The sequence below is a fragment of the Rutidosis leptorrhynchoides genome, chromosome 7 (assembly GCF_046630445.1).
Source record: "Rutidosis leptorrhynchoides isolate AG116_Rl617_1_P2 chromosome 7, CSIRO_AGI_Rlap_v1, whole genome shotgun sequence".
NCBI classification, from domain to species: domain Eukaryota; kingdom Viridiplantae; phylum Streptophyta; class Magnoliopsida; order Asterales; family Asteraceae; genus Rutidosis; species Rutidosis leptorrhynchoides.
Window position 1 is genome coordinate 275,068,538 of NC_092339.1, and position 10,445 is coordinate 275,078,982.

Below are 10,445 nucleotides of genomic sequence, written 5' to 3' on the forward strand. Positions count from 1 at the left end.
GTCTTTTCGTGTAGCAACGTTGACACCTTGGTAGAATATTTGTACTATTTGATAAGTATCTAAACCATGTTGAGGACATCCTCTCAACATCCTTCCGAATCTTGTCCACGCCTCATATAAAGTTTCATTTGGCTTTTGCGCGAACGTAACAATTTCTCCTTGAAGTCTCACGGCTTTGGATGCCGGAAAGAATCGTTTAAGAAATTTTTCAACTAAAACATCCCATGTGTCAATCGCCCCTTCAGGTAACGATTCTAACCAATCTTTGGCTTCTCCCTTTAAAGTCCAGGGAAACAACATGAGATAGATCTGCTCATCTTCCACTTCTCGGATTTTGAATAGTGTACAAATTCTTTTAAACGTACGAAGGTGTTCGTTAGGATCTTCATTCGGTGCACCACTGAATTGGCATTGGTTAGTTACCATGTGTAGAATTTGTCCTTTGATTTCATAATCCGGCGCATTAACTTCTGGCTTAATAATGGCGTGACCTTGGCCCGTGCGTGTGGCTCTCATTCGATCTTCCATACTTAGAGGTTCCGTTACTTCCATAATTGAATTTGTTGAATACGAATCACTAGAGGATTCTGATTTAATGGTTTGTGGCTCAGGAGGAATAATTAGTGGTTCAAGATCTTGGAATTGTCCTTGAATATGCTCCGGGTTCTTAATTGTGAAGTCGGGTTCAAAAGATGGATTATCGGAAATTTGAGTTGGAGTTCTTGTTCGACTAGATGACGATTCTAAAGAAAAATCAACGGCGGCGATATTCGTTAAACGATGTCTTGATCGAGTTACAGGTGGTGAACGTATGAAAGGTGGTGAACGTTTTGCTCGGTGCATTCACAGAATATCCTATTAGTTTTTAAAAGGAAAGAAAAATTATATAAGTTATCCAATTAATAGACTTTTCTGATTTTGCCCACGTTTCGAATAGTCAAAAGATGCAGCAGAGGGGCAGGATTCGTTTGGTCTCAATATAATTGAGTACTGTTTGGCTCCAATAACCCGGTCCACGTACAAATCCAACTATTACTACGAACCAGAAAATTTTGATGTCTATCAATTTAACCACTTAAAATAAATTTTCGTAATTTTAAGAAATTTAGATGAGAAGTAGAATAAAAATCTTATCCTAAAACTAGAATAGCGAGAAATAAGAGAGAAAAAGATTGCGCGTCGAAAAGTGTCGAAAAATAAAAAAATCGAAAAATAGGCGTCGAAAAATAAAAATAAGAAAGTAGTGCGAAATACGGCGTCGTAAAATTCTAAAGCACCTAAAACTTAGTCTAAGGAATATGCACTTAAGGGATTTTACGGCAAAGCCTAAAAATTCTAGAAGTAAAAATAATTATGGCAAAACTAAACTTAATACTAAAAGTTGCGAATATAGTCTAAAAATCTAAAGGTAATAAAACTAAAAAAAAAAAAAATTTTTATAGACAAAATCTTAAAAATATATTTTTTTTATAATTTTTTTTTTTTTTACGTTTTTTTTTTTTTACGTTTTTTTTTTTTTTACGTTTTTTTTTTTACGTTTTTTTTTTTTTATATTTTTGCAAATATAAATTAAAAATATAGCGTTTTAATGCTCCCCGGCAGCGGCGCCAAAAACTTGATGTCGTAGGGGGTGTATACAAAATAGTGTTTATTTTTACTACAAAATGCGACGAAATATTACACAAGTTTTATTTATTTATTTATCGAGTGGATATACCTAAACCTTGCTACAACACTTATAGGCAGTGTACCTAATCGTAGAGTAGTGTAGTTTTTAGTAAGTCCGGTTCGTTCCACAGGGAGCTGGTGAAGTTAACGCTATATTATTAAGTTTATTTGTAAAAATATATATATAAATAAGTAGTAGTATTATTATAAAATGGGGGTTTTACCGTTTAATGACCGGTTTGTTTTTAAGCGTAAAAATAAATGACAAAAATTAAAGTGCGTAAAATAAATTGCGATAAATAAAATGACAGAAAATAAAATGACAGAAAATAAAAGTGCGATGAAAAATACAATAAAACAATTATGCTTATTTAAACTTCCGTAATCATGATGTTCGACTTGTTGATTTTAATTTATTACCATGGGTTAATTGTCCTTTGTCCTGGTTTATTTGATACGTCTATCTGGTTTTTGTCGATAATAGTCCATCGGTTATAAATATAAAGTGCGAGTATCCTCGTCAAATTACCCTTATACCCGAAGTCAAATATTCCAACTGATTAAGGATTTAAACTGTGACGCAGTTATCACTTCTGTCAACAATTACACCAGTTATCACTGTATGTAATCCACCCCTGTTTTAATTAGTTTATGAATATTAATTCATCCACTTGATCAGAATGAATAATCAATTACCCAACCCAATTGATTAATTAAATGATTATAACAGATTCCATATGAACGTCACTAAATAGGACAACCATAATCATTATTAATTATTAGGTTAATTAATTTGAAGATAGGTTCGACAGACTCCAATGAGTTGTCACTCAATTAGACAATACCCCCCATCTATTAATAGTCAATAGTCCAATTTCCACAAGTGTCGGTCTTTTGCCCAAACCTTAATTATGGTACAAAGTTCAATAACCCCGTCTTAATATTTTAGCCCAACATCACGATTACTTCGGCTCAAATAAGCATAATAATAACTTAGCTACGAGACATTAATTTAAAAAGGAAGAACATAACTTACAATGATTATTTATAGCGTAGCGTTACACGGACAGAGTTTCGACTTACACACTCAAACGATCTCTATCATAAATCTTATTATTATCATAATTTAAAATTAAAATTAAGATTATTGTTATATCTTATTAAGTTAACATTATGATAGAGATATAGAATATAGATATTGATATAGATATTTGATCGGATAAAAAAAAAGGATAGAAAAGTTGATCGAAAAAGGTTCCTCAATTTGATCGTATATCATCGCTTTTATAGCGAAATTAGAAATTGAATTTTCATTTACGACCCCTGAACTATGCTCAATTAACAACTTTTTATTATTTAATATTATTCTTATTATGAATTATTTAAATATTATATTTTATTCTTGTGCATAGTTGACTCGTAATTTTTACACCGCTGCGTCGAGCGCTGAAAGTTGGTTCATGCCCCGGTTCCGGATTTTCGAACGTCCTTTCGTACAATTTTATATCTTGTACTTTGCGTTTTGTAACTTGTACTCTTGTCATTTTTAGACGTTCTTCATCAATAATTTGAACCTTTTTGATTGTATCTTGTACTTTTGAGCTTTTTGGACCTTTGTGTCTTCAATTCGTCGTTTTCGCCTTTTGTCTTCGCACTTATTTAAAATAAACGAATATTACTTGAAAATGGAACAATTGCAACTAAAATCTTGTCTTTCTTGGGGGATTTTGCTATGAAATATATGTTCCTTTTTAGCCTTATCAATAGGACTTCATGATTTAGAAAAAGCGGCTAACATGCAACATAAAGAAGCATGCTATGCTTACGGGTTAGTAATGTTCGCTTCTCACCAAAGTGAGAAAAAGAACATCGGGCTATAACTATTAAACAAAACGTTCCCACAAGTGACGGAGTCGGTAATTGGGGTAAGAAATGAGGTTTTTAGGTTATTACGAGACTGTTGGTCATTACGTAACCCTCGTCCCTTTGACGACGTTACAACACGCTGTCTTATCAACGGCCATAACGGTTATGTTCCACAAGACCAAGGATGGGAAGTAGTCCTAGTAAAACCAGAATGCATGACTTGTTTCTGGACGTATGAATTACGTGTCTTTATTGCCTTTCCTGAACGACTTGTGTACTAGCTAGAATTATCTTCACAACTATCTTGTATCAAAGTTATTGTGTGCTATATTTCATGCTTTATGTAAAATAAGCGGTATTGTAAGTTTGTAAAATATTGTATAAAAGTTTGAACGCGAAATATTATTATAATCAGTTTTTCATATAGAATTGTAGTAGTTGAATTGTATATTAGCTACTAAGTATGAACTTAACGGGTAGGTACTACCCGAATTTAAACTTATAAAACGCTAATATGAAGAAAAAGCTTTTATAAATGAGTTCATATTATGCTACAAAATACTATTAACTACTCTTAATATTCTGTATGATTAACTTGTTCCATTTGACTATTTTGAAGGAAATGACACCGACTACTCGACACATCGTGAATATGAATGAAGAGGAATTTCGTACTTTTCTAGCTTTAAATATAGCCGCAGTATAGGCTGCGCTACATACCAACAATAACCTTGGATCTAGCAGTACAGGAAATCGTGTAGGATGCACCTACAAAGAATTCACTGCCTGCAAATCTTTAGAATTTGATGGAACCGAAGGACCGATCGGATTGAAACGGTGGACCGAGAAGGTCGAATCGGTGTTTGCCATAAGTAAGTGTACTGAAGAGGACAAAGTGAAGTACACTACGCATACCTTCACAGGTTCTGCGTTAACATGGTGGAATACCTATCTAGAGCAAGTGGGACAAGATGATGCGTACGCACTACCGTGGTCAGCATTTAAGCACTTGATGAACGAGAAGTACCGTCCCAGAACCGAGGTCAATAAGCTCAAGACAGAACTTAGAGGGTTACGAACCCAAGGATTTGATATTACCATGTACGAAAGACGATTCACAGAATTGTGCCTATTGTGTCCGGGAGCGTTCGAAGTTGAGGAAGAGAAGATCGACGCATTTGTGAAAGGATTACCGGAAAGAATCCAAGAAGATATAAGTTCACACGAGCCCGCCTCCATACAACAGGCATGTAGAATGGCTCACAAACTAGTGAACAAGATTGAGGAAAGAATTAAAGAACAGACAGCTGAAGAGGCCAATGTGAAGCAAGTCAAAAGAAAGTGGGAGAAAAATGGTGATAAGAATCACCAATACAACAACAACAGCAATTACAATAATAATCGCAACAATTATCCCAACAATCGCAACATCAATCGCAACTACAACAAACGGCCAAACAACAACAACAACAACAACAACAACAACAGCAACTACAACAATCATCCCAACAACAATAACAACCGCAACAACAACAACAATCAGAAGCAGCTATGCCAAAGGTGTGAAAAGTATCACTCGGGGTTCTGCACCAAATTTTGCAACAAGTGTAAAAGAAATGGTCATAGCACGGCGAAGTGTGAGGTCTACGGACCAGGGGTTAACAGAACGAAAGGAACAAATGGTGTTGGAACTAGTAATGGCGGAGCAAGTAGTGTCGGAGCAAGTTATGCCAATGTAGTTTGTTATAAATGTGGAAAACCGAGCCACATTATTAGAAATTGCCCGAACCAGGAGAACACGAATGGACAAGCCCGCGGAAGAGTTTTCAATATTAATGCGGCAGAGGCACAGGAAGACCCGGAGCTTGTTACGGGTACGTTTCTTATTGACAATAAATATGCTTACGTTTTATTTGATTTGGGTGCGGATAGAAGCTATATGAGTAGAGATTTTTGTACTAAATTAAGTTGTCCATTGACGCCGTTGGATAGTAAATTTTTACTCGAATTAGCAAACGGTAAATTAATTTCAGCAGATAATATATGCCGGAATCGAGAAATTAAACTGGGTAGCGAAATATTTAAGATTGATTTGATACCAGTAGAGTTAGGGAGTTTTGATGTAATAGTTGGCATGGACTGGCTGAAGAAGGTGAAAGCAGAGATTGTATGTTATAAAAATGCAATTCGCATTGTACGAGAAGAAGGAGAACCCTTAATAGTATACAGAGAAAAGAGCAACGCAAAGTTAAATCTTATTAGTAACCTGAAGGCACAAAAACTAATAAGAAAAGGTTGCTATGCTGTTCTAACACACGTCGAGAAAGTACAAACTGAAGAAAAGAGCATCATTGATGTTCCCGTTGCAAAAGAATTTCCCGATGTATTTCCGAAAGAATTACCGGGACTACCTCCACATCGATCTGTTGAATTTCAAATAGATCTTGTACCAGGAGCTGCACCAATAGCTTGTGCTCCTTACAGACTCGCACCCAGCGAGATGAAAGAACTGCAAAGCAAATTACAAGAACTTTTAGAGCGTGGTTTCATTCGACCAAGCACATCACCGTGGGGAGCTCCTGTTTTGTTTGTCAAGAAGAAAGATGGTACATTTAGGTTGTGTATTGACTACAGCGAGTTGAACAAACTTACCATCAAGACCTGCTTCCCACTACCGAGAATCGACGACTTATTTGATCAACTACAAGGCTCGTCTGTTTATTCAAAGATTGACTTACGTTCCGGGTATCATCAAATGCGGGTGAAATAAGATGATATTCCAAAGACTGCTTTTAGGACGCGTTATGGTCATTACGAGTTTATGGTTATGCCGTTTGGATTGACTAACGCACTAGCTGTGTTCATGGACCTTATGAACCGAGTGTGTGGGCCATATCTTGACAAGTTTGTCATTGTTTTCATTGATGACATACTTATTTACTCAAAGAATGACCAAGAACACGGTGAACATTTGAGAATTGTACGCTAAGTTTTCAAAGTGTGCATTTTGGTTGGAAGAAGTTCAATTCCTCGGTCACATAGTGAACAAAGAAGGTATTAAGGTGGATTCGGCAAAGATAGAAACTGTTGAAAAGTGGGAAACCCCGAAAACTCCGAAACACATACGCCAATTTTTAGGACTAGCTGGTTACTACAGAAGGTTCATCCAAGACTTTTCCAGAATAGCAAAACCCTTGACTGCATTAACGCATAAAGGGAAGAAATTTGAATGGAAGGATGAACAAGAAAAAGCGTTCCAGTTATTGAAGAAAAAGCTAACTACGGCACCTATATTGTCATTGCCTGAAGGGAATGATGATTTTGTGATTTATTGTGACGCATCAAAGCAAGGTCTCGGTTGTGTATTAATGCAACGAACGAAGGTGATTGCTTATGCGTCTAGACAATTGAAGATTCACGAGCAAAATTATACGACGCATGATTTGGAATTAGGCGCGGTTGTTTTTGCATTAAAGACTTGGAGGCACTACTTATATGGGGTCAAAAGTATTATATATACCGACCACAAAAGTCTTCAACACATATTTAATCAGAAACAACTGAATATGAGGCAGCGTAGGTGGATTGAATTGTTGAATGATTACGACTTTGAGATTCGTTACCACCCGGGGAAGGCAAATGTGGTAGCCGACGCCTTGAGCAGAAAGGACAGAGAACCCATTCGAGTAAAATCTATGAATATAATGATTCACACTAACCTTACTACTCAAATAAAGGAGGCGCAACAATGAGTTTTAAAAGAGGGAAATTTAAAGGATGAAATACCCAAAGGATCGAAGAAGCATCTTAATATTCGGGAAGACGGAACCCGGTATAGGGCTGAAAGGATTTGGGTACCAAAATTTGGAGATATGAGAGAAATGGTACTTAGAGAAGCTCATAAAACCAAATACTCAATACATCCTGGAATGGGGAAGATGTACAAGGATCTTAAGAAACATTTTTGGTGGCCAGGTATGAAAGCCTATTTTGCTAAATATGTAGGAGAATGTTTGATATGTTCTAAGGTCAAAGCTGAACATCAGAAACCATCAGGTCTACTACAACAACCTGAAATCCCGGAATGGAAATGGGAAAACATTACCATGGATTTCATTACTAAATTGCCAAGGACTGTAAGTGGTTATGATACTATTTGGGTAATAGTTGATCGTCTCACCAAGTCAGCACACTTCCTGCTAATAAGAGAAGATGACAAGATGGAGAAGTTAGCATGACTGTATTTGAAGGAAGTCATCTCCAGACATGGAATACCAATCTCTATTATCTCTGATAGGGATGGCAGATTTATTTCAAGATTCTGGCAGACATTACAACAAACATTATTAACTCGTCTAGACGTGAGTACTTCCTATCATCCACAAACTGATGAGCAGAGTGAAAGGACGATACAAACGCTTGAAGACATGCTACGAGCATGTGTTATTGATTTTAGAAACAGTTGGGATCGACATCTACCGTTAGCAGAATTTTCCTACAACAACAGCTACCATTCAAGCATTGAGATGGCGCCGTTTGAAGCACTTTATGGTAGAAAGTGCAGGTCTCCGATTTGTTGGAGTGAAGTGAGGGATAGACAGATTACAAGTCCGGAGATAATACAAGAAACTACCAAGAAAATCATCCAAATTCAACAAAGATTGAAAACCGCCCAGAGTCGACAAAAGAGCTACGCGGACAATAAAAGAAAAGATATAGAGTTTGAAATTGGAGAAATGGTCATGCTTAAGGTTTCACCTTGGAAAGGCGTTGTTCGATTTGGTAAACGGGGGAAACTAAATCCAAGGTACATTGGACCATTCAAGATTATAGATCGTGTCAGACCAGTAGCTTATAACATAAATTGTTTGTTAGTATGACTTACTTGTGATTAATTGAACCATATAACAGACAGGAACAGAGAAATATAATAGTACGATCGTGATGTCAAAAGGAATTTGATTCTGTATAAAATTTTATTTATAATTGATATTAATATTAATAATTAATAAATATAAATATATAATAATAATAATAGTTCTAATAATAAATAATAATAATAATACATTTTCTAATAAAAGGAAATAAAAAAATATACAATATTAATAATATCAATTAATAATAATAATGCTATTAATAATCAAAGTATTACTTAATAAAACAATGTTAGAATTAATAATGATATTAATAATAATAATAATAATAATAATAATAATAATAATAATAATAATAATAATAATAATAATAATAATAATAATAATAATAATAATAATAAGATTAATGATAAAAGTAATAATGATAATAATTTTAAATGAAAATGGTTATTATAATACCAATTTAATTGTATGAAATTATATATATATATATATATATATATATATATATATATATATATATTATAATTGTATTCATACTACTAGTATTAATATTAATATTTATTTTAATAATAACTATTCTAATATAGTAACTATATTTTATCTTATAGTTATATACATATTGATAATACAACTTGTGATTACATTTACTAATAATTATATCCTATATTATATGAATACATCTATTGAATCTTTAATAGTTATGTATTTTATAAATGTTATAATATAATAATTATTATTAGAAATCTTTTATATATATATATATATATATATATATATATATATATATACCGATTCATAATAATATCATATATCTAATTATATATATTTATTCTAATGGTAACCTATTTAACTTGTTATTTTGCATTTTTAATTCTAATTGATTAAAGTATACTTTATTAATATTATATATGCACTTATATTTATATTTATATATATAGATGTTTACATATTTATTCATACGCAATTGTTCATGAATCGTCGAGCACAGTCAAAGGGTAATTGATTACGTGAACATAGTTCCAAAATTTTCGAGACACACTATTACAGATTTTGCTTATCGTGTCGAAATCATATTGTAGTGACCCGAACTTTTCCATGTTTATATATATATTAAATGAAATTGTTATTTTACATGATTAAGTGTTTCCAACATGTTAAGCAATCAAACTTGTTAAGACTTGATTAATTGAAATAGGTTTCATATAGACAATTGACCACCCAAGTTGACCGGTGATTCACGAACGTTAAAACTTGTAAAAACTATATGATGACATATATATGGTTATATATATAGTTAACATGATATTATGATAAGTAAACATATCATTAAGTATATTAACAATGAACTACATATGTAAAAACAAGACTACTAACTTAATGATTTTGAAACGAGACATATATGTAATGATTATCGTTGTAACGACATTTAATGTATATATATCATATTAAGAGATATTCGTACATCATAATATCATGATAATATAATAATTTAAAATCTCTTTTGATATTATAAACATTGGGTTAACAACATTTAACAAGATCGTTAACCTAAAGGTTTCAAAACAACACTTACATGTAACGACTAACGATGACTTAACGACTCAGTTAAAATGTATATACATGTAGTGTTTTAATATGTATTCACACACTTTTGAAAGACTTCAAGACACTTATCAAAATACTTCTACTTAACAAAAATGCTTACAATTACATCCTCGTTCAGTTTCATCAACAATTCTACTCGTATGCACCCGTATTCGTACTCGTACAATACATAGCTTTTAGATGTATGTACTATTGGTATATACACTCCAATGATCAGCTCTTAGCAGACCATGTGAGTCACCTAACACATGTGGGAACCATCATTTGGCAACTAGCATGAAATATCTCATAAAATTACAAAAATATGAGTAATCATTCATGACTTATTTACATGAAAACAAAATTACATATCCTTTATATCTAATCCATACACCAACGACCAAAAACACCTACAAACACTTTCATTCTTCAATTTTCTTCATCTAATTG